Raw genomic sequence first — 27,041 nt, 5'->3', positions numbered from 1 at the left:
GATGGTTCCATATCCTTGTGAATATACTTAAAACCACTGAGTTGTATGCTTTAAATTGTTGAAATAATTAATTTTGTTATGTGACTATTATCTTGATAGTAATAATAAAATTTATCAAAAAGAGAATGAGCAAAAATAGACACTAATTAGGAGTGAGAAAGAAGACAAAACTGGAAGATGAAAAGAACTCTTATCTTGAAATAAATATGAAACTTAAAAGAAATTGAAGGTCTTTCAGTCAAATGCAAATAAAAAAAAAAATTGACCCAAGAAGAAGTAGAAAACTGATACCAGTTAGCATAGAAGAAATTGGAAAGTTAAATAACTCTGGCATCTTAAACTTTGAGGAAAAGTTGTGATGCAATTTAAATTATTTTAGACAATTGAAAAAATTGAAATCTCCCTTAATTTTATTTAATATAGTAACCCTTATAAAGAGAATAAAAGAAATAAATAAAAAGGTTCTAAATAAAATACTAGCAAATAATATCAGCAGTGGATCAAAACAATAATACACTAGGAACTAGAAGACTTTATTTTTTAAATATAGGAATGAAAGTGTGATTCAACAGCAGGAAATGTATAAACATAATTCATTAAATCATGAAGTTAAAGGACAGAAATCTTAAGTTCATTTCAATAGATGGTGAAAAAGAATTTGCTATACAACAGATGCTACTTTAAGAGTCAAGCAAATAGGAACAAAAAAATACTTAAATATAATTATTTTCATTCACAGTCATTAGAAAATATAATTCTAAGTGGTTACATCCTAAAAGTATTTGAATTTTCATTAGAATCATCTATCATGGTTTGACTTGGAGGCTTCTCAACTGTAGTAGGTAAATGATATATCTGACGTTAACATTTATAGAGAAGAGCTCAATATGTCATTTTGCTGATATGACTGTATACCTAAAGAAATTCTAGAAATTCTGATATAAAAATCTAGAAAAATTAGTAAGAAAATTTGATAAGTTTGTTAGAATTAGACAAAAATCAAGTTTCTTTTTGGAAGCAAGGAATATCTAGGAACTTTATATTCCAATGGGAAAAATTATTCCATTTCCTATAGAAATACAAATTACAAAGTTCTTAGGAATATACTTATCAAGAATGGCAGGGGATATATATTGGAAAAATGGGAATATCTGATTAAAAGACATAAAACAAGATCTGATTAAAGGAAGGACACATTATGCTTTTGGATGGGAAAATAACAAATAGGCTAATTCTCTCAAGATCAGTTTTTTTTTTTTTTATTTAATACAATTCTAATTAGAATCTCAACAGGGATTTATTGTTTTTTTGTTTTGTTTCTTGCTTTTTTGAATTGGACTATGTTATTTTTATAATTACATGGAAAATTAAGTGCTAACAAAAGGCAGGAAAAGATGAAAAAGGGCATACTAGAAACATATCACGAAGCCAACTGTTATGGGTAAATTGTGACCCCAAAAAAGATATATTGAAGTCCTAATCCCCGGTACCTCAGAGTATCACCTTATATGGAAATAGGATCCTTGCAGATTTAATTACTTAAGATGAGGTTATACTGGAGTAGGGTGGGCCCTTAATATAATATGACAGGTGTCATAAGAAGAGGAAGACAGTTAGAGACAAGGGAGATGGCCATGTGGAGATGGAGGCAGAGACTGGAGTTACGCAGTTATAAGCCATTGAACACCGGGGATTGTCAGCCACCAGCAGAAGCTAGGAAGAGAAAAAGAAATATTCCTCCCCTAAAGCCCTGCTGACACTTTGATTTTGGACTTCCACCCTCAAAACTATAAAAGAATAAATTGTTTTAAGCTACTGTTTGTGGTACTTTGTTATAGCAGTCCTAGGAAAGTAATACATCAGCTAGTCAAATCAATAGGGTAATAGCATAGGAATAGACAAATAGATCAATGGAACAGATTAGAGAATCCTAAAACAGGTGGCTATTTAGTTGGAAGGTGTTGGATTGTTTAATAAATGCGGCTTGCATAGCTGGTTATCTGTTGGAAAAAAAAAGTTACTATTTTGACCTTCTGCAAAAACTAATTTTGGATTGATGATTAAATGAAAAAAATTAAACAATAGAAAACTTATTTTAAAAAGTCTAGAGTACCACTTATAAAATCTTCACAGCAAGACTGAAAACTCAGAAAGTTTAAAATAGGAGTTAGATATACTTGACTCCATAAAAATTGAAAACTTTTATATAAAAATATATAATAAAAGCAATACAAAAAATATGGATTTGGAGAAAGTATTCAGTATGTAATACACAAAAGGCTAATACCCAAGAGCTTTTTAGATATTGCTAAGAAAAACGTTATGAATAGACAGTTCACTGAAGAGCAAATTCTATTGGTTAACATATGGGAAGATACTCAAATTCATTAGTAGTTATGGAAATTCAAATTTAAGTAACAGATACTGCCTCTTCATACAATCTAAACATTTTTGTTAGTGGTGATGTTGAGAAAAGGGGATTCTAGCATTTTTGAAATGCAACCTGGTAATACCTGTTAAATTAGAAATTTACAATATCCTTTGACATAACAATCCCTTCTTGGAAATGTATCCCATAGAAATATATGAATATTTATGACATATATTCATTTTCAAAGATTGTTATAGTATTGTTTGTAGTGGCAAAACTTGGGGTGGTGGTGGAAAATAATTCCATTAAAAAGGTAATGATTAATAAATAATGAAAATTCACACTGTGGAATACGAGGAGGTCATTAATAAATGTGAATTAACGCTTTCTCAGGAGATTTTGGAAGTATTTCCAGGAGTTGTTTGGTGAGAAGAATGTGTTATAGAAAAGTTTAGAACATTCAATTTTTAAAAATAATGACATATATCCCTGAATATATATATATGTAGTATCTGTACAGTATATGTCTGCTTTATAATAAGGTTATTTGAGACGAGAGAATTGGAAGAATGCATACTAAGTTGTAATTTCCTCTTTGGGAGGAAATATGGAGGGAGAACATCAGAGAGCCAAGCAATAAGATGAAAAATATTGGTATAAAAATATTTTTAAAAAAAATCTCATTTACACATTTTAATACAATTAGGTTTGTTTAAATATATATGTGTAAAGAAATTAAATTAAAATGTTTAAAAACATTATGGCTACTTTTGGTGGTAATGACTCATTTCTGAATGTTGACATCTAGGAAGATTGTTTATTTCCTTTATGTTTATGATTTCTCTTTGAATTAGTTTTGTACCACGTTAACAGAATTTTCTACTTGTTCATTTAAATCTTTAAGTGTTGCTCCAATATCTCAGACCAAATAAACTTACCTACAGACTACTTATAGTTTGGGATCAAATCAACTCTGAATGGGTTAGTTCCCACATTCAGGGCTGATATGCAATTGGTAAAACTTACCAAATATTTTCTTTGGTTGGTACCTTATATGTCAGTTGTTAAATATTTTTAAAACTACCTCTTCCAGTGTTATGAATTAATTATATCAATTATGTTTGAGTCAAAGCCTTGCACCTAGAAGTTGATGGATAAATATTTTACTTGATAGATTTCGGATACAGTAATGATCTCAACAGGGTAATGAAATGTAGAAACTGAAACATTAAAGGGTATTAGTGGAAAGAACTAAACTAGGAATCGGCATATAATCTGATTTTAGGCAAGTCACGACTTCTGTATCTCAGAGTCTTAATATTTAATATAGTAATAGTGGTACTTTCCTCACTTATTTCACACAGTCTTTGTGAGGGTCAAGTGAAATGACCCAAAGCAAAGTGCTTTGAAAACCATAAATCATTGATGAAAGATAATGATCATGAAAATCTGCAGGCATTTGTTTTAGTTTCTTGGCTGCTCAAACAAATAACATGCAATGGGTTGGCTTAAACAATGGGAATTTATTGGCTTATGGTTTTGTAGCAAGAAGTCTAAAATCAAGGGGTCAGCAAGGTGATGCCTACCCCCCCCCCCCCCCCCCCCACTTCTGAAGACTGTGGCCTGTAGCATTCTGGGGCTGACTGCCAGAGATCCTTGATCCTTGGCTTTTCTGTCACATGGCAGTGCACATGGCAAACTCTCCCAGATTCTCTCTTTGTCTGACTTTCACTCTGCCTTTAAAGGACTCCAGTAATCTGGATTGAAGCCAAACCTAATTCCATTATTTACAATGGGTCCACACCAACCACAATGTGGACCAAGACCAAGAACATGTCCAAACTGGGATACACAATACTATCCACAGCAAAAATTTTTATACTTAATGGATATGTTTTATATATATTTCAAGCTGCATATTTGATACTAAGCCTCTTGAAGTATCAGTAATAGAACATATCATTGATGAAGCTATCAAAGTCTCAAAAAAGACAAAACAGTGGGATCAGTAGAGGTGTGAACACATTTAATTGCTGAATATCCAAGATGGGTCTCCAGAATTCTTTTTTGGCTGTTTTCCTGGTCATTGAGGGAAATTTTCCATTCAGATTCATCTCTAGATGACCTATTGCTCTAGTTCTGTGAGAACCCTGCACCTTTATCACATCTAGACATAATAATAATGCTACATTGTATTTTGACTTAATAATGGCCTTGGGCACCTACTATAGCTTTTTCTGTTACTATTTATATTCCATTGTAAATTCTCTTGTAATTTATAGCTGCAATTAGTAGTGACTATAGCATGAATACTTTAAATAATAAAATCTTTTATCATCTTTTATTTACTAGACACCAAATTTGCCATTTGCTGTTTTTATGGGGGTGTGGGACTATCAGGAAATACCTACATTATGATTCATTTGTTAAGAACAATGCTACAAAAGAGTAAAAATATTTACAGTTTTTGTTACAGACACATAGCCATAATCTTTATAGTCTATATTTGACTACCTAACTATTAAATATACCTAGATCCTGGTTTGGAGAAAATGGAGTAGATGAACACAGCTTTCTATTATACTTAACTCTTTTTCCAAGAGTACTTTCCCATTTAAAATGTTCTTACCCCAATAATTTGGAGTTTGTTTTGTCCATAAATATTCATTCTATTTCACTAGTCTACTCTTAAATTTTTCTACTATTCTTCCAGTAATGGAGATGTTATAAGGAAGCTGAAAAGAGATCTTAAAAGAGACAGCAATGTTTCTTGCATTTTTTAAAATACTCTTTCCAGGCTAGTAGTAATAACTACCTGAAGTGATTCTCTTTGATTTTATATATTTTGCTAATAAAACCATTCTAATAAATCAGGCACATTTGAACTTTTTACTTATCTGTTTATTATATTTATTAAATATGAAACTATCTGAAATCAGGATGGACATAATTTTTATATATCTCTTCGCTCTTTGCTTAACAATGTTACTAGAGCAGTAGAAGGTTTTTTTAGGATATGCCAAATGCATTCTTGGATGCATATGTCACTGACAGTTACCTCCTTTACTGTTCCTTTTCTGTCTTTAAATAAAATTTCTAACCATCCATAATTGCTTTTTCACATGTTAGCTGCAGTTTGGTATTTGCAGTTTGTGGAAATCTGCAAGTAATCTGTTTATTCCTATCCTTAAAAAACCAAAGTGATCTTCCCTTAATTCTTAATATTCTTCCAGTTTCTTTTAAGTTAGGAAAGATGCTTCTTTCACTTCAAAGTAAACCCTGAATCCCAATATCTTTTCTCAAGATCTTCAGCTTTACTTTGGATTGAAACCTAATCAGTATTATTTAGCACTGTAATCAGCTTTTCAAACTATGGCAACTCTTTTCCCATTCCGTGGTTAGTTCAGTTTATTTAGTTTATCCTTCCAGGTTTCTGAATTTCTTGATTCATTTATGCTCATTCTTAAAACTATGGTTACTGGTATTTTTCCTCCCTCTAGATCTTTTTTTTTTTTTTTTTTTTTAAACTTTAAACTGTTTTAAATTGACCAAATAAAAATGCTTACTTCTTAAACCATTACATTTAAGCATTCCATTTATTTTTGCCTTGAATAGTCTCATCAGTCTTTTTAGCTCCCATAAGACCTCTTATCTCAAAATGAATGACTATTCTAGTGTGGTCTGTGGGACCAGCAGCAACCACATCACCTGAGAGTTTAGAATACAGAATCTCAGACTCCATCCAGACCTAGTGAACCAGCATCTTCATTTCAGCAAGATCCCAAGCAGTTCTTCTGTACACTGAAGTTTGAGAAGTATTGCTTAAGAGTGTGTCATATTTTTTAAAAAATTGGGCTTTAGGTGTACAGAATTGCTTAATCAAAATCTTGTTAATGGTCATTGTTCAGTTAATCATAATCTGGTTCATGGTCATTGTTCCATTCCTTGCCCTCTTAATTAATTAATTAATTGTTACTTTTAACCAAAATGAATATCAACACAAGACCCAACCAAAGAATTAGATCATTAATAATTGACATCTATTTATGTGCTCTTCTCCTGCTCTCACCAGCACCCCTCCAACCATAAGTAAACACTATACTGAATTTTGTGTTTATCATTCCATTGGTTTTTAAAAACTAATGAAATAATATATATTTATTACTTATAAATGTTTGACTAAATAATAATATAGTGCTGCATTTATTTCCTAGAATTTGCTTTTTTTCTTTTATTCTCAACATTAGGATTCACCCATGTTGTTGTATGTAATTGTAATTCATACAGCTCATTTTCACTTTTATATAATATTTTTGACTATGTTACAGTTTATTCTTTTTCCTGTTAATGGATATTTGGGCTTCCCATTTTTTTTGCTAATATGAATAGTGCTGGTATAAAGATTCTTGTACATGTCTCTTAGTAATGGATAAAAATGATATCTCATTGTGGTCTCAATTTACATTTTCTTTTTTATCATAAGTGTGTATGTGTTTTCTCTTTTGTGGAATGTTTGCTCATGTCTTTTGTCCTTTTTTTTCTTTCTTTTAAATTTTACAACTCTTTTATACTGATTTGGATCGATTTTTCATGTATTCTAAATACAAATTCTATCTCTTATCGTTTGTAGCTTGTCTTTTCACTTCCTTTAAGACATTCTAATGAACAGAAAAATGTTGATTTTTATGTGGTCATACTTATCATTAGTTTGTTTTATTGCTAGTACTTTTGTTTTTCATTTTAGGTAATCCGTATCTGGAGTTGATTTTTGTCTATTATGTAGGCATAAAATTTTACATGTATTCTAAAGGGATACCCACTTTACCAGCTCAATTTATTGTATGTTCTTGCCTTTCCTCAGTGATTTGCCATGCCACTTCTCATATAGAAAGAGTCCATATATGCACGGGTCTTTTATAGTGTATCTTTTCTGTTGATTGATTTGACTATCCTCATGCTAATAACACATTTTCCTAATTGCTAGAGCTTCATAACAACTCCTTATATTTGATAGATCAAGTCCTCCAGAATTTGTCTTTTTAATTTGACCTTTACCTTGAATCCTTTTTTCCTGAGCTAAATTTTAATTTAGAAATTACATGCTTCATTCTTTATGTATACAACCTAGTTATAAGTACATATATTTTGTGATATCTGCAAGGTTATCCAAAGCAATTCTTACTGTAGCTGCTCATTTTGACTTACAGTTTTTTGATGATACCAGTCTGTGAGATTTAAAAACAAAAACACAGCAAAATATAATACTGTTCTTTTACTATTCAAACTAATTCAATTTAAATACTGCAGCAAAATTAATAAACTTATTTAAGATTCCAAGTTGATATTATAATTTCTTAATTTAGCAAAGTACAAAACTTATATTATTCACCTACATTACTTTCAGCAGCTATCTATAAATCTAAAGATAAATGCTCCCAATGGCATCACATCCATTTAGGGATTGTTTTTTGTATTTTTTTTTTTTTATTTTATTAAGCTAAATTTTTAACAGCACTAAATGCCAGACAATGTTTTAACTACTTAAATTATTTTAACTTCTTTGCTTCTTAGAACTCCATGAGTTACCATTATTTCCTCCATTTAACAGATGAGGAAACTAAGGCCTGGAGAGGTTAAGAAATTTGATTGTTAGAGGTTCAGATGGTATATCCATGTAGTGCTAAGGGATGTTTTCTTGTGAAATCATCACTGAGTTATACTTCAACAGAGCTAACTTTTTGATGGTTAGAGACCCCAGCCTTCCTCAGTCCTGCCCCAGAACCCAATATTTTTATTGAGGAGAATCAAGTTAAATGTTAACATCAAAGCCAATCTTGAAAGCCAATAGAAGATATGAAGTATATAACCTGGGAGAAGTTTGTAAAATTGCCTTAGAAATGGGGGGTAGGACATATGGTTACTGGTTTTGAGTAATAGGTGGATTGTATATGTGAAATGACATCAGGTGTCAGGTCATATTTAGCTTTGGTTGGTGGAACCTCACTCACTTATCTGTCTTTTTCCCTTTCAGATGCCCAGAGCTTGTTTACTGGTATTTTTGTCAGAGGACTGACAACTATTCTGTTTAAGTTTTTAGTAAAGAAACAACTCTTTGACAATTTAGTCTGCCTCCATTCTTAACCCTTTGTGTTTCTAGAATGCTTACTTCTTTTGTTTCCTATTTGTGTCTATTTTGATTTTTTTAACTAAAATATATGATTAGATAGGTAAATAATTATATGCTGTATTAATAAGTCATACATTAAAATATCTCAACTATTAATTTGCTATTTTAGATATTGTTAAATTATGTGATGGACCAATGTTAAGAAGAAAGAAGTTTCTGTGGGATGGAGTAAAAATAGGTACACAAAAAAATACTGAAGTATGATGACAAAAAGCTGGTATTTCTACTCTGCTTAACAGATCCCTTTGGGAGATGTAGATTTAAGAAAGTAGAGGAAAGAACCTTCAGTGACCTCCGGTGGATGCAATAGGGAGAGGTATATGATGGGATGGCACACACAACTAGACTATGACAGATCATTTAGGAAAGTGCAAAATTTAGGACTTTATAGTAAGTCATGCATTTTTTCACAATGATTGGGATTTTGAGGTAAATTACTGGGTCCTGACCTCAGTGAATGTGTTTGCCTCAAGAGTGGGTGTTTGACCTGGAAATTAGTATTTAGAGATGGCAGAACTTAGAGGGGAATGGGTAATTAATTGGTAAGTGTGAATGTAGGCTTATGGAAAAGTGATTGTCAGTAGGGGATGAGGCTCAACAGACACCGAGGTACTTAAAATGGGATATAATCTATAAGGGATAGGGATATATTTGCCAGAATGTATAGACAGCTGTAGAAATGTGTGATCAGAAAGAGGAAGAGGAGGGTCAATGTGTAGATGGTCATTGTAAACCTTGTTCATTGGAAAAGCAAGAGCTTCGACTGGAGCAGCAGGACAGATATAGGCACTGTGGTGTTATGATACCCATTGATTGAACTAAAATTCATGGAACCAAGGTTCTCTTCAGAGATTTAAGACTGTACAGAGAATAACCTGATTTACTTGAGACACCAGAAGGAATATTGTTGATTGAGGAAAAGTTTTAAAATGTAATGGGGAATGGAACACAAGAGACAACTATAAGCTAACATTTGCTAAGGAAAATATAGGACAGAACAAGACAGTCACTGACCATTGGATTTGCAACCTAAAGTCAATAGGGAGGGCCCAAATATGATGAAAAGAAAGAATATCTTGATACTTAGATTCATGCTTTAAAACTTCAGTTGGGCCTCATTAGGCATTATTTCATTTTTTACTCCACTGCCCCCAGTAGAAATTCATCTCCCATCTCTACTTGTCCATTTTTACCTTTTGATTCATGAATAAAATTCTGATCATACAACATGACATTGTTCACATGCTCATGAAGATGTTACGGATATGCTTGTCTATACTGCACAGCCAGTTTCTAATGTCTCTGCCTTCAACATTTAGACAGGAAATTGACGTGAGATTCTAAACACTCAGAAAAATCCTCCAAGGTTCAGAAATATATAATTCCTTCAAGATTACAAAACAGACCACTGAACTTGACAAAAGTCACTTCATAATCTAATTTAAAATTTCAAAATATAAATAAGGGAAAACTTCCTCAAGCACACAAAGAGACTTCATGGGAAGCAAATGTTTTTCAGTAAAAATAAACTTTGAGCTTTGAAAATAAACTTAGATTTAGTGATGAAATTTTGCAAATATTGTAAACTATTCTTTCTATAGCTGCTTAATGGAAGATGGTAGTTTAGTGATTTTGTGAATTTAAATATAATGAGATTAATCTTATGTTCCTCAAAGATAATCCAACCTTTAGAAACTATAATCTCACTGAAGCTTTATAATCTTTCCTGCCTCACTTCTTTGTTTCAGAATAAAAATAAAATTGGGAAAATAATTCTTTAAAATACTCTTCTTTCCCATAGACAACACATTCTAATTCATTGTCAAATAACATATATAGACAATCCACTAGCAGACCTTCATAGGTTATAATTTTATGTTATTTAAAATGGTCAGTCTAGGCATTAAAGTGCTTTGAACTATTACCTTAAAGGCAAAAGCTCAGGTCTGAAAGTACCAAACAGGGAAACCTATCATTGCTTCTCATTAATTCTGAAGTTTCATCCCTTTCCACATCCCTAGTCTATTTCTTTCTCTTCTCGTTAAAGCCGTTTTTAAATTATGGCTATTCCTTGCCATACTAGCTAGAATACTTGGATATGACTCAAGGAATTTCCATTTTCTCATCCTTTTCTTGGCCTATTCTTCAGTGTACTTAATTTACTACCTTGAGTTAAACATGTTCTATTGGCATCAATCTGTAAAGAGAGCCCTGGATTGGGAGTTGAGGCCTAGTTTCCAGTGCAGCTGTCCTATGAACTAGCTCGGTGACTTTGGGCAATCATTTCACTTCTGAAAACCTTTCAATCAGAAATTCCCTTCAGTTTCTCATTTGGGGATTTTTAACCATTCACTGTCCTTTTTTTTTTTTTTCTTCTTAATTTGCCTTTCCTTCATTGAGGCACTCTGACATTCTGTATCTGCCCCCAACTGACTTAAATGCATAATGATGTTCTCTCTTGAAAATTTCAAGTTTTCAATGTGTATGTTTGCATTTCTCAAACAACTCCTATTGACTTTTATTAGTTAAGTGCCATATACAAATCTGCCATCTATTAGTAACCCCGAATAAGTAATTGGAATAATTGCCAAAATCACCCCCTGCCCCTTTAATCTATTTAGCATGATGGTGTTGAAAAGGGTCAGAACAGGAATAATGAAATTTAAATATTGAGAACAACTTCATTCAGCTGAGAACTGTTAAATAAAAGTTAGCATCTAGGTAAAGTAGAAATAAACACAAGCCAAGTACTTACTATGGGCCAGGCATTGAGTACATTAAGCTTAACATCTAAGGGGTTGTCACTGGAAATAGTCTGCTGGATTTATATCCTGATTTTAATTTATTAGTTCTGGGATCTTAGACCCAGAACTAATGTCATTTGTAAAAGGAATAATAATAGTACTTATACAGTTTTTGTGATTGTTAAATGAGATGATATGTAACATTTAGTATAATGTCTGATATATGGTAAAGTGCTTGATAATGTTAGCTACTTAGGGCACCAATACCAATACATGGAGTACCTCATTTAATCATCACAGCAGTCCTGTGATATATAGGTCCTTTAAATTCCTCCATTTTAAAGAGGGGGACAGAAGTTTAAGACAAATCTTAAAGAGATTTGTCTAAAGCAGTAGAGGCAAGCTTTGAACCCAAGCAGTATGAGTATGAGTCCAGAACCCACACACCTTTAACTTTTAATGTTCTGTTTCCTCTTAATTAGGAAGAAAACGCATGCAAGAGAAGCTAAGGACTCAAATAAATGATTCTTTAAGTGTGGTCTCGGGAGGCAGTCCTTGGGGTCATCTAAGTGATTAATCAATTGTTTTCTCAGAGTTAGTTAGATGAAGTGAGGATTCTGTTTTAATGAACCACCCAATATTTTAGACGTACTATTTTTCCAATACCATTTTGGAAGAAATAAATTGATATTGAGGGAATCTAGTGTATCACTGAAGAATATAAAATTACACTCTAAATTTGATTTGGTAGTCAATCCCCACCTTGAAACACTATAATACCTATTAAAAGTTTTCAGATGAGCATATTGTCCTTAATTTAATATTTTTATAAAAAGTCATTTTCTAGGAAAGTGCTACAAAAATATTTGACTGTTCCAAGTAAAGTTCCAGATCATAAAACCACTAGCGATAGTAACACTTGGGCCTAGGTAAATAATTTAATAAAATTTATTATCATCAGTTATCACTTTATTAGTATAAAACCATTCTGTTTCTTTGTTCTGGTTAGGATGTATATTTATCGAGCACCAGTTATGTTTAGACACTGTACTCAGGAATTAATACATTCATCTTACTTTGAATAGTGCCTTGCACTTTGTACTCTCTCAATGAATGTTGTCTATTATTATTATCCACTTAATTTAATCATCAAAATAACTCTGTGATACAGCTATTGTTACTCTGTTTTATAGATGAGCAATATGAGGCTCATTGATAAGTAACTTAAGGTTATGTAGCCAGTAATATTAGAACATCAGTTCAAATTCAGATCTGAGTCCAAGACCTATGCTTTATAACAGTGGTCTCAAATATAGGGTGCATGTACCCTCAGATTCTCTTAAAACATTGATATGTATATATATATATATATTTTAAATCTAAGAAAGTAAAACTTACTAATGTTTAATATGCTGAGTGATGCTGGAAATGACAGAGTATCATTAGTCATGTAATTGTGCAAAGCATTCTCAGGGGAGAATGGGAGTTGATTTGCTTTAAGAGTTAGAGGTACTGAATTTTTATCTGTACCTAAATACAAGGAATTGCAGATTCATTTTAACTAAACTAACTGTTATGAAGCCAACAAGTGATAGCAGAATAAAGATAATACTTATGATCCAAGTACATGTGAACAAGAACATCTGTAATATCTCTTATGAACACTGTCAGCCACATTACAAAGTAAAAACAATGATGATCTAATTATTTGACAATAACAACCAAAAATAATTACCAAGAAGTCTATTTGAAATATGGATTTTATTCACTTTCTTTACGGATGAATCTTACCCTAAGTGTGTGGTGTGACTTAAAGTATTTTTTAGTGATGGTGGAAGATCATCCCATTTGTAAGACGTTAACATCTACCCAGAATTTTTTCAGCAATGTGTAATGTTACATGATATCAGTCCAGATTTTCAGTCATTAAACTTAATGTTTAGAAGCTTTTGGGAGGATATTTTTTTTGTCATAGCAAAAGACTTACCATTGAAAACACTGTTCCTTCCCACAACAGCAAAAATGGCTGAACTAATGCAGAAAAAAATAATATGGCAACAAACTATATCACAGTTATTTTTCAGCAAATGCAGTTAGAAGATGCACAGAAAACACTGCCAAAGATATAAATAAACAGGTATTTGAACAAGCTATGCAGTGTGGTAGCTTTACTATACAGTTGAATGAAAGTAGCAATATTTATAACATTTCAGCCAATGGTATTTGCTAGGTTCAATTTCAGTAATATGAAGAAAAATGTTTTTGTGAACCACTAAAGGGAAAATATACTGGAGACGATACCTGCTAAGTAGAAAAATATTCTTTAAGTAAAACAATGCATTCTGGAAAAAACTGTCTTAAATGTACTCACAGTTGAAGCAGTTGGTTTGACTGGAATAGAAAAAAGATTTCTGGATAAGGTTACAGAGCTACTTCTGCACATGAAATTCTTTCACTCATCATTCATAGGCAAAGTATTTTAGCAAATAAATTGAAGTAAAAAATACAAGTGTTACAGGATGTCACTGATGTGGTTAATTTGATTTTGTTTTTTAAATAAGAACTTTAAAATGTAGTAGAAAATATAGAATATAATTTTGAAGAACCTGAAAATTTTAGTAGAATCTTTACAGTGCTTTGTAGTAAGTTGTAGAGTGGCCATCAATATCCTTTGTAAGCTGTTGTACCTCTTGAGGTGCACTAGTTTTCCAGTGGCAGAGTACTGAGAAGCAATTATGCATTTTTCTTTTACAGAATAACAAGGGTTCTAATTTTGCTCACCATTTCTGTGATGATGTGGCTGTCCATTCTATGCTTTCTAGCATATATTTTTGGAAAAAAATAAAAATACTTATCTGTCTTTGAACTAATGATCCTCTTCTAACAATCAGTGGGAAGGTATTTGCTTTTTGCGAGACCTGTGGTATGAAGAGAACATTTTAATATTGAATGTTTGCAGTTATTTTCATTATGATGGGATTTTGTTGCCAAAATCAATTTAAGTATAAAACTCTAGTTTCTATATACTTTTAAAACTATATAAAAATTTGTATCTGCATATTTAAAAAACTTGGAACAGATTTTTATAACTTGCTTTAAAAACTTCCAAGTAAAATCTTTAGTAGGTTTTAAAATTTTTTAAATGTTAAAATTTTAAAATTCTCTTGTTAAAAAGATAAAAATTCAAAATATACCTAATCGTTTATAGGAATGACTGACTGAAATCTGGGAAAATGGAAATTTATTAGTCAAATTTCAATAAAATCTATTTATATAATTGGTGGTTGGGATAGAAAATCGAGTACAGTGATTTAGTAAACAAACCAGTGATGTGCTTCCATTTGGATCTACTATTTTGTGAAGCTTTTTTTTCTCACTATGACAACCATTACAATTAAGTATCACATTAACCTGAATGTAACACCAGATTTTCAAATGGATGTTTTAAAAGTTAAAAGCCAAGCCAAGATTTTAAGAAGTGACACCTATTCAGTCCAATTACTCTGTCTAAAAATAATAGGTGTTTTTTTTTTTTTGGTGAGAGCAAAGTTCTTAAAAATTGATGCTAAATACAACAAAATTAAAATGTAGTTAATTTTTCTTATTTATCTCATTCTTTTAAATTGTCTATTACTGCATATATTCTATAGTATGTAATATAGTAGTATATGTCTATAATTTATACATAATTAAATGTACATATATTGGAGCATGGGCTTATATTAATTAATACCCAGACAGACAAACAGAGATGACTCAAAGCAGAGGGACTTTAATCCAGGGAATTGGTTACAAAAGTCTTGGAAGGTGGGGTATAGGGAAAAGAAGGTGATGTTATTTAGCAATGAGTACCCGCAGAAAGTCTCTACCACCAGGGTTGGAGGAGAAAAAGGGAAAGTATAGTTTCCCAGAGCTCACAAGCACTGTGCTCCTCCTGAGACTGATGGAACATTGCTGCTGCTGTAGCTGTTGGAATCACCACTGTCACTGCTTTGCAGGAAGCCAGGCGCCCGCACTCCTAATGACACTGCAAGAGCCCAGGAGTCCACAGTTCCGCTGATGCTGTTGTACTTGCCAAGGCTGCTAGAGCTTCCAGTCACCTGAGGTGGCTTCTGCTCTCCTACAACTGTAGTACCATTGCTGCAATCAGCAGTCGTGAGAGCCAGATCCCAAGAAGTCTGTGCTGCAGAGGCTGCTGGAGCATCATTGCTGAGATGCCAATGCTAGAAGCAGAAGGAAAAAAGAAATCTTTTTGCCTTTGATTTTCTGCCATCACTTGCCATTCTGGCAAAGCAATCTGAGAATTGTAATTTTCAGATTCCAGCCACAGAAGAGAGCATGTAAAGGTGGGAATGAAGTTGAGAATCAACCGACAAATGATCTGCTTAGCGCTCAATTTTTTTTTTTTTTTTTTTTTTTGGCTGATGGAATGTATAATTAAAAAAAAAAGGATACTTGGAATCCATTGCTCTAGAGAATAGGGGCCATTAACTCAGTGGTGAGTTTAAAACCACATTTTATTGGGATTTTTATTAACTTGTTTTAGGAAATGGATTTTGGTTTGTTACCTAAAGCTAAAGTTGAGATTCAGGAGTATACACTAATAATGCTGTTTCAGTTATTTATAGCTAGTATCTGTTCTGATTAGTCTGGTAGCAATTTTGACTGCTCTGTGCCCATGCTTTATCAGCAATAAATATTTTGAATGTCACTCACCTCTGCCTAAAACTGCTCTAATTTGTTCTTTATTTCTATATGCTTATTAAATTAACTTAATCATAGTGAAATAATAGTAGTGGAAATGTAGCAAATGAAAAACTTCAGAATTTGCTTCAATCATTTATAATATCTAATAATTTATTTTAAACATATTCATTTTAAACATCTGATTCAGCTGCCAAACTGCAAATTAATTATTGAGTGCCACGCTGAATGGAAAGTATTTATTGGTGGAGAGAGTTTAGGAGGAAAAGTTTAATTATTTTAGGCAAAAAATTACATAAATTCTATTCAAATATTACCTTACACTAGTTTGAAGTTTATTTCAATTGCATACCTTTAGATCTGACAACATAAGAGACATGTATTGGAGTCCCAGACCATTTAATTTTTAAACTCCACAATGATGATTTATTTCTTTCATAGCTGTTTTCAAAATTAATACAGATTTCATTATGTGGAGTGTTCTTTTCTTATAGATTGCTAATAAAACTTTCCTCAGTTGGTGAAACATTTGTATTATTCCCTATTCCAGATATGTTTAAATGATGTTGGGTGTATTATTTGTACTGTGTATGGTCCAATTTTTACATTTTGAAGAGTAAAATATCATCAGTTTGAAATAGAATAGGCTGTCTTATTTAATTTCATGATAAGCCCAAATTTATGGATATTCAACATGAAGTAGAGTTTATTTTCTACAGACTAAATGCTCTTAACTGAGATATAAATTGACAAACTGGTCAAAATGAAGTAAATGATAATTTTGAAATACCAATATAATCGTTAAAGTAAAATTTAACTTACGAATTGTATTAATTCATTTCAAAATTTTTATTTCAAAAGGATCTTGTAAACCATATTTGATATCTTATACATTCTGATGTTTATACTCTGAATTAATGAGGTTTTCCTGTATTTGTCATTAGTAGATTGAGATTTTATGGAGATACTTTTCTAATAAATTTTCATATGACATACTTTTTTAAAAGGTTATGACTATAACCCTATAACTTATGGAGTTAAATGAGCTTTCTTAAACAAACAAAAATAAAAGATACTGTTTCTACCTGTTTTGAATCATCTCTGGCCTGTTGCATCAGAGGACTTAGCAGACTGCTATCATGCTGACTCCATTAGGAACAACTGACTTTAAAATTATTGGACAGATTGTTATTAATGTTTCCAACACTTTAATCAAACTGATTCATGGTATATTTCTTTTATCACCTTTGAATGTTATTTATTTATAGGTTGCTTTTCTTCATTATGCTTCCTTTAAATTTTACTTAAGTGAGACAATATTCCTTTTCTTAAACATATACTACTTTCTAAAATAAGTATTAAGTTAGCTAGGGAATACATATGCTTTAGACCTGTTCCCCATGATGAATCTTGTTTTTAAAAAATTTCTTCCTAATCTCACCAGTTTATTCTGAAAAATTTTGGAGTAATTTTGTCAAGCTCCTCCTATCCCTCACAAAATTCAATTTGGATTTTTCTTAGAATGTCATTAAATTTATAAATTACTTGGAGTGAACTGAAATCTTTGTAAAGTCTACCCATCCAGAAATTTGAGAGTTTGCTTGTTTTAAAATATGTTTTCACATGTTCTTTATTAGTATTGTAGCTTCTTTTTATCCATCCTGAACATTTCTCATCAAGTCTATACCTTATTGTAAGCTCTAAGTATAATACAGGAATTGGATATTTTCTCCCTTGAATATATTTTTATAATTGGTTAATGTTGGTATATAATAGTGCTATCATTTTCCTGTACTTTTTAACCAGTCAAAATTGTGGCCTTTCAAGTGGCACCTTGTTTTTAGTAGTAGAAAGATAGAAGATGATAAAAATAAAACAAAGTAGAAAAGTAAAAATTAGTCTATTGGTTTTGGAATACAATTTCTATGTCTACAATGTTTGAATATTGAACCGTTAGAATTACATAAAGACAATTTGAATTTTATCTAAGCCAGTGCTTTTACTGATCAATTCATCTCATTTGTTTCTTTATAGCAACACTATTAGGCATTCAAGGGCAGATGTTATATTACCATATATTGCAGATCAGAAACCTGAGATTTGGAGAGTTTGAATGATTTATGTAAGCATACAACTAGCACATAGTAAAACTGGAGGAAGAACTTTTGATAGTAGATAACTAGTCCTGCTTGTTCTTCCTCACTGTTCAGAGCCATTTGGTGTCTACACAGGTGTCTGAAATACCCAAATAACTCAGACAAATCTGGCTTTCCTCTATGGATTTAAGTTGTACTGATTATTCTTTCTTTTTTTTAAACCCTTTTTGCATGCAGCATAAATATATGATAGAAGAAACTATAAAAGAATACCTATGTAATCACCATTCAGATCAAGAAACAGAACTTTGCCAGCTCTCTAGAAGCTATAATTGTGTCCCTTATTTATCATATCCCTATATCTCCCCACAGAGGGAAACAGAATACTGACTTTTATGCAAATCACTTCCTTGCTTTTCCTTATAGTTTTACCACATGTGGTTATTTTTGCCTTATTTTATATAAGAATTACATGATAGATGTTGTTTTACTAGCTTTTATAGTTAAAATCATATAAAATCGATGCAGTTTTTGCATGTTGTTGTTATTCATTTTTTCTGCTATATAATATTCCACTGTGAATACATCCTAATTTACCATTTTTTATTGTTGATGGGCAATTGGATTATTTCCAATTTTTAGCTATTATAAACAAGATTACTATTAATATTCTTGTGGTACATGTATCCTGATGCATATGTCAACACATTTCTCTAGAGTATATACTTAGGAGTTGAATATTGGGTCATAGCTTATCCATATATTCTATTTAACCAGATAATGCCAAATAATTTTATAAAATGGTTGAACCTATGAATACTCCCACTTATATACACTCCCATCAGGGGTATATGAATGTGCCCAGTGCTTCACACTCTGGTCAAAACTTATCTGACTTTATTTTATTTTGTTTTATATTATTTTACTTTACTTTTTGTTGTCAATCTGATGGAAGTTTTGCTAATTTTCCCACTTATTTATCATCCATATTTACAGTATAGTGCTGGATTGTTTAGAAATGGCAGCTCTATAATGTAGTGATTAAAAGCATGGAATTTGAGGTTAGGCAGACTTGTGTTCAGGCCTGATTTCTGCTACTTACTGTCTATGTGGCTTTAACCTTAGTTTCCTATAAGATGAAAACATTAGTATTCTCTTTCTTATAATGATGTTGGGAGCATTTAATGAGATCGTGTATGTAGCAGTAAGCACAGTTCTGGGCAAATATAGTAGTGATACATTTTAAGAAAACAGCCTTACAGTAGCAACTTTTGTAGTTTGGAAGGATATGAAAACTATTAAATTGTTGAATGTAGTATAGCTGGGCAATGCAGTGGGGATCTCACCAAACTGCTGGACAAACAACATCTGTAACAATTAAGATGCCTCTTTTAAATCTTTATGTGACTTTTATTTTTGCTGGGATGCACTCTATATTTTTTGTTTCTTTTTTCTTATGTATTGAATATAACCTGTACTATAAATAAACTATTATTTAAGTGTTGAAACTTTAAACACGGTTGCTACCACTGCCTGAGATTTTTCAGGGAGCAGATTCAGCAGGGAGCAGGAAGAGGAAGAGTTCATGTAGTATATATGTCTAATACAGTTTTCTAGGGCCAGGAAGATATTGCAAATGACATTTTTATATTTTTTAATCTACAGATTCAGCATTTATTGATTGTTTCAGAAAGTACTTTCTTTCCTAAATTTCTGAAGATAATCGTATCATTTAAGATCAATTTATAGAAGTAGTAACAACAACAATAGCCATAATAATTTTATAATCTAGACATTAATCCCCATACCTCTTCTCCCCAGGGTCATGTTTCTCTTGTACATTTGCAGAAAAGGGTGTTTGACTCATATCCACATTTGAGTCAGTTCTATGTTAAAAATACATTTTGCTTTTCACTGTTCAATATTTACTATTCATGCTACTGTTTCCACTGCCACTGGTCACTTCATGGAACTCCTGGAGTATTTTCTCTCATTAAGAAGCTGCCTGCAAAGGCTCCAGTATACGGGTAAATGGAGGACAGTACCTTCATTTATCCATCCCTGTAGTCCTCATTTTACTACTAAACAAGGCTATAGAATATGACAAGTTTTCCTGATGGTTTGGAGATAAGGAGAATGCTTGCATTGCAAAAATGAAAACTTCTTAGAATTTAATATTAAGCAGCACTCTTCTTTCCAAATTCTTTCCAGAATTCTTCTGGAAATCTTGACCTTGGGAATTTCTCACTGCCTGTCTTTCCTGTCATTCTTTTCTTTTCTTTTCCTCCCCTCTCCTTTCTGTGCTCTTTTGCTTTCGAATTGTTATTCATTTCTTTTCCAGCAACTTCAACACCACTTGAAGAATTATTTAGGCCTTACTTTCTACCTACTTATCAAGGTATTTTCCTCGAAGGAAATGGTTCCATTCCCCTGAGTAGCTGTGAGGCTATCTTCAAACTTACACTTGAACACTTATGTCGTAGATGTAAAAGAAACACTAGATAAATGAAATGCAAACTCAAGCTGAATTTTCTTCTCAGAAATGATGTAAATTAAAATTCTGCTAGCTATAGGCCATATCTTTTTTATTCAATATTTTATTATAAAAATTTTCAAATATACAGCAAAATTAAAGGGTATTTTTTTGTCTACTATAACCATTTTTGTTTGAAGCAAGATCTTAAAATAAGAGTACAAGAACTTAAAATAAGGGTATATGTGATTTAATACATTTTCTTTTAGATCTTATTTAAAAGTTTTTTCTTTCATCCTTGGAAATGAAATTTATTAAAATTTTTAATTAAGCTAGGTTTATAAATCCTATGAACTGTTACTTTGTTCATTTGTTCAATCATTCATTCAAGAAAACTTCATTGAGCTTCAATTATGTTCCAGGAGTACTGCTAGGTGCTAGGATGATGAAGCTTAGTTAGGAGGGTCCCTGCACTGAGAGTCTCTCAGTCCAGTGGGGAAGAGAGGCATATAAACAGATGACTGCAGCACTGCCGAGGCCTGAAATAGAGGTATTCTCAATGATATGGTTTACATGTAATGTTTTGTTTTAGTTTAAATTTAGATATCTGTTAACTAGAATTGAAATCAGTAATGCATCTCTTCCCAAGTAAGTTTCATGCTACTGGCCTGCTATCAAACAATGATTTATTTACATTCTCTCCTAGTTTTTCTTGGGAGATACCATTTAAAAATAGATGACTAAGATTAACGATTATAATCAAATTAGGCCACACGGAATTGACTTTTTGATGGTGACCTCGATAACAAAGTCATCTACTTACGGTAGCACTTTACTAGTCCCAGATTTTGCTTTTTCACCTATGTACTGGTGTTTCCAAAACTCCTGTTCTGTCCATCATTGCCACATCTCCTATTTTTTAACTTAATTTTTTTTAAAACCTGGGCAATTAAGGTGTCTTTTGGGAATGTCCGTGTCAACAATGTTAAATCTTTAATTGTATGAGGCTCAACAGTTTTTCCTGTTCAGCCTCATACAATTAAAAAACATCAACGATGTTTGAAAAAAGACTAGACAAAAATTTACTTGGGTAGATAATGGTAAATGCTTTTGAAATTAACTGACTTCATTTCCTTTAAAAGTTAAAAAGTATATCTCACATTTCATGTACTTTTGGAAGTATTCACTTGCCAATAGAACAATCTCTGATCAAGGCATTTGTAACTTTAAAGTAATGAAATTTTATGTTCCAGTGCCAATAGCTATCACTGATTTCCACACTCATTTAACAAGCACATGTACTGTGTACTTTTATAAGACACTTTACTGGGCACCTTGGGGAAAACAGATAAAGTGTTCTTAATGGATCTATAAACCACACTATTAGGGAATAAACTTTTTTATTCTTCAGAGTTCAACCCCAGCACCTCCCCTTGCCTTATACATACATACACATACATACACAGACACATGCCTTTTCATTAGCCACATTTTAAATTTAGGCATTTATATTTGTTTTGTTGGATTTCATTTTCAGCTTTTTTTTTCTTTGGGGGAACAAAGTTTAAGGCATTGTATTATGAGCGATATCACATTTTATGGGTCAAGATTATTTGTTTGCAGTAATTATATTGCTTACATGCCTGTCTCCTGCCAGCCTGTGACCTCTCTCCAAAGGCAGGAACTACGTCATATTTTTATCCTCACTTTTCACTGCCAAGTATGGTATATGGCTCATAGTGGACACATAATACCTTTTAAGTTAATGCACAAAGATCAGAGTAGGGTAAATTCTTTCTTGAAGAATAAGTCACAGTATCAAAGTCTTCAGAATATATCTTTAAATAATTCAAAGTTAAAAACAGCTGTATAAAATCATATTATGGTATTCAATATCTTTTACAAATTATTTATAATGGCATTCTTGTTTTTCTTGCTTTTTTCATTCTCAGGCTGTAGAAAATAGGAAACATTCTGTATTTTATTTATTAAATAATAAATAAACAATTATTTGCATTACTATCTGATACATCTGATATTTGATCTAGGCAGTCTTTAAGAACTACACACACACATACACACACACACACATATTTAACACAAGGTATTCAGGAGAATAAACAGTGGGAACTACATATTATGCAATTAGAATTTGTAAATTGATAGCCTTATTGATTGCAGGTTATCTTCTAGGACAAACAAATGGAAGCATATATTTATGGACATTTGGAAACAAAGGAAGGAAGCTGAATAAGTGATATAAACTTTTAAAGTTGCTGGGCCCTTAATGCAAATGTATCTAGATCTTTGGGAATAAATTAGAACAGCACATTTATACTATACTGCATTGGTTAGCGAGGTATGGTGATGAATCATCAGGAGACATTGTATTTGCCATAAGCACAGATCTTATGGTTGGACGGTGCTTTATCTACCACTAGACAGGATGGTGTACCTGCAACACCTGGACTCTATATCAGGCAGGCTGGGTTCAAATCCCATTGCCACTATGCTATGTGATCTCAAGCAAGCTACTTAACTTCTCTGTTTTTTCACCTGGAAAATGCTACTAAAAATAATCCCTACCTCATAGGGTCGTTAGTAGAATTTGATGAGTTAATTATGAAAAAACGAAAAGTACTTAAAACAATGCTTGGCACTTCAGTATTATCTATCATCAGCATCATATGCTATCTAGTTTAATTCCTTCATTTTAAAATTCTACTTTTGATATGAAGAAATTGGAGCTGAGGATGGTTACTTGACTTGCCCAGGGTATGCAACTATTCCCGGAGGTGCTAGGACCAAAACCAGTTTTTAATTCCCACTTTAAAGAATCTTTCTACAGGACCAAATTGCCCCATGGCATATCAATATAGGAAACAATTCAATTTAATTCAAATAACTTTATAACTTCCAGAGTTTGACAGTCAATAGGATTATTGTTTCATGTGGAGCTGTGGTTAATTCAAATTGTGTTCTTTGTCCCATCAAAGAAGAGTGTATCTTGAGATCCAGAAAGTACTAAGAATGTGCCACTTATTGTGCTTGGAATCCTGTAAAGTGTGCAGATATGGGAAAAGTGTTGAGTTGCTGTGCACTTTTTGCTAAGCCAAAATATTTTTTTTTCTCTTTTAAATTCATCTAGCTAGTTCTTCTTTAGAAAGGTGAAGAGCCTTCTCCATCCTTCACATTCCTTTTGACTTCTGCTGGTAGAAATCAGATCCTGTCTTCTTGTTCTCCTTGGATTAAACAAAACAAAACAAAACAAAATACATATAGCCTTACTTTTAAGAGTTAGTGCATACAATTATCCAATTTGAATCAATCTGTCAATTTGTGAGGCTTGTGTACTGTTTTAATTGCCAGTTTTCTTAATACATTTGAATAAAGCCTTGGGGAAACAATAGTGCAATAGTAGGAAAACAGAATTGCCAGACTGAGCAGTAAGAGGCAAGATGAGTGCCTGGAGTTTAGCGATTCTACATGTATTTTAGTAAGATTTTTCTCAAGATGTGACTGCAAGTTGGGGTCTATTACTTCACTTTTTGTGTATGTGTGCTCCCTTTTCAGCAACCACCCTTGAGAGAGGTAGAATACTGGGACAGAACCCAAGAATTTAAGTTGGTGTTTTCTATTGAAACGTGAATGTCTGGACTCTTGGCTTTTTGCTAAAATTTTCCCAGGATGGTCTACATAATGTGTGGCTAGACACTGCCCTTTTAATTTCTGCACTGTAGGTTATTAAAATAGCTAAAACAATATTGATCTATGTTCTGAAGAAGACCCAAGACTTGATTGACAATCTTGAAGAGATTTTCGTGAATTAGGTGAAGATGTAGTTGATTATTGTAAGTCATTCACTGAAGTAATTAAGTTACTTATTTTATTAATTGAAAAATTATTTTTATACAAAGGAATTGAAGCTTGTATAGTAAACTAGTTCTGTTTATGCAAAGGGACACATTTTAATTTTTGAAACACATAAAACATTAAACCATATAAAAAGGATGGTTTTACAATTAATATATTTAGGATTATTGGTGCCTACATGCAGGGTTTGGATCGGTCAGGGGCACTTATATTTTTCTTTTTAATGTAAATTTTCTTTAGAAAATTTAACTTCTAATGTTCTTAGGTTCCATCCAAATGATACACTGCCAAACAGTATAGAAATAAGTTAAGAAACGTGGATTCTAGGTTGATAGTGCTAGAAGGAGGTATGAATCATCTAGCAGAGTCTAGTTTTAAAAAATTGGAGGATGAGGAGAATGACTTGAAACTAGGTCTGTTTTCTGGTGTGTTTGTAATTCCATAGCTGCAAATATATCACTCATGGGAGAAAAGGCACCTGAGAGTCGGAGTGGGGAGCATTTGATGGGTTGAGGAGTCTAATAACAGCATTATTTTGGTTCTAGCATGTGAAAAAATTTGGTTAGAGGTATCAGACAAAGAAAATCAGTATTGTTTTCCTTTTAGGGAAGATTTATTTAGAAGCATCGATTATTTTTATTTCCCCCTTGTAATAAAAGAACAAAAGGTGCCTGCTGTAGTTTCAGACCCATATTCTATGAAACCTTGTCCTGCTTGAGATGTAGCTCCTTATGGGATTTATTTCTGTTGTTACAACACTATGTACTCTATGCATTGCACCTGTTCACACAGAGTACACTGCATTGTGATGTTTGTACAGATAGATGCTTCAAATAAAAAGCCAGTCTCCTTTTTTATAGAGTGCTAGTCTGTTAGTGACTTAATTAAACTTAATTCTGTTGTTGTCTGCAATTTTGTGTATGGTCTTGATTTGTTTCCTGAGCAATGATTTCTATTTTGCAATTAGCAGTTTTGTCTGAGATCAGTTTTCCTATTGTATGGAGTCTGTTCTTACAGAGCCTCCTTTAAGACTGCTCTGACTTTAAAATCATTATTAGGCTTTTGTCAGAGCAGATTTGTTGACACTCTTCTAACCTTAAAAAAAATAATTTAAAAGATTGCACAAATAAGCTCTGCATTTCACTATTTCCTGCTAATATGCAAAAAAATGTATTTATGATAATTACATGTACTGTGTGCCAGAACTGAAACAATACATTCCTCATAATGGAGCATAAATAAAGAAGGTGGAGCCAGCTGCTCTTAAACTGTTCATTTGCAAGCAGTAATGATATAGAGAATATACCTTTTTCACTCTGTTAGTCTGGCAATACTGAACCTGTTGCTGCATTAGACGAGTTTTATTTTGCTGGATAGGGGAAGGAGGGCTGTCTGCTGTCTGGTAGGAGGGCTTTGTCTGTGCTTTTCTCTCTGTGTTTCTTTCTGTTTTTCTTTCTCTCTCTCTCCTCTTCTCTCTCACTCGCTTGCTCTGTCTCTGTCTCTCTCTCCCTCTCTGCCCCCCTCTCCCTCCCTCTCTTCTGCTCTCTCTCTCTTCCCGTCTCTGTGGTTTGTAAGGTAGGTTGCAGTGTGTGTATATACACAACATCAAGAGCAGGAAAATGGACTCATTAGGGAGGCAGGCAGTCATTACCACTCACACTGTACTTCCAGGGAGACACCGATTATGAGAAGAGAAACTCAGCGCTGGGGAAGAAGGTAGGGCAGACAACTTTTATAAGAAAAAAAACCCTGTTCTTCAATTCCTCCTCTACCTATCATCTCCTTTAGCCCCCAATGCTTTTATTCTTTCTCTCTTGAATTTTAATTTCCAGGTTTAAGTTTGACAGAGCTATTGCTAGCCTAAAATTTGGAACATCTATAGGAGGCCCACCTTCTACTAATTTTCTTCCTACTTATTTAAGGGTGTGCCCTTGTGATTCAGTTTTATTACTTTAAAAATAATTACAAATAAACCTATTTATTTTTCTCAGTAGAGTACCAAGTAAATCAGTATTTTTCACTCTTTTAACACAGACCCCTCCATGTGTTTGTTACTCTCTTTGCTTTTCTTGTCTGTTTATGCAATTCCATCTGTCTGTCTGTATATCACGATGTCCTTATTTATTGCTAACTGGGTTTTGTTAGTATTTGCCAATGAGTTTTAGCTGCAGTGCCAGTGTGGGCATTACCAAAGTGAGACTCTTGTTCTTTGTTTTACATTGAAGTTTAAAGTCCATATTTACAGTTTAAATCCTTGAAACAGGTTGAATACTTTTTGCCAGCATATTTATTTGATGGCATTGAACCTAAGGGGAGAGATAAGAACTGAAGATTGTAAGAATCAAGTAATTATTTTTGTCATCGCGCAGTCTTCTAGATTTCATCTGGGGGCTGTATTTTGAAAGGAATAAGGTAATTTGCTTTCTAACTTTTATTTTGCAGATGGACTTTTACATTTATAGGGCTATCACTGTGGTTAGTAAGAATGCAAACTTTCTCAACAAGCAGTTTTTATCCTGGGACAGTTTCCTTTTAGTATGTTACTGTTTATTTATGCTTGGGGTGGGAGGAGTGGGGGACTGGCCATCTTTTT

General features: G+C 32.6%; 1 protein-coding gene across 8 annotated transcripts in view; it reads left to right on the top strand.

Moving 5' to 3' along the window:
* The window catches only part of ZBTB20 (zinc finger and BTB domain containing 20), a 911,487-nt gene that overhangs the window by 19,317 nt on the left and 865,129 nt on the right, over window positions 1–27,041 (top strand). The window contains exon 1 of one of the 8 annotated variants that reach the window (XM_037835744.1): window positions 25,450–26,164. The exons of the other annotated variants lie outside the window; for them this stretch is intronic. The gene's annotated coding sequence lies outside the window, so the exon portion shown is untranslated. Of the gene's footprint in view, window positions 1–25,449; window positions 26,165–27,041 lie in introns of those variants that run through there. 8 annotated transcript variants of the gene reach the window in all.

This window comes from Choloepus didactylus, chromosome 1, assembly GCF_015220235.1.
Source record: "Choloepus didactylus isolate mChoDid1 chromosome 1, mChoDid1.pri, whole genome shotgun sequence".
Taxonomy (NCBI): domain Eukaryota; kingdom Metazoa; phylum Chordata; class Mammalia; order Pilosa; family Megalonychidae; genus Choloepus; species Choloepus didactylus.
This window is presented reverse-complemented; position numbering and strand designations above follow the sequence as displayed.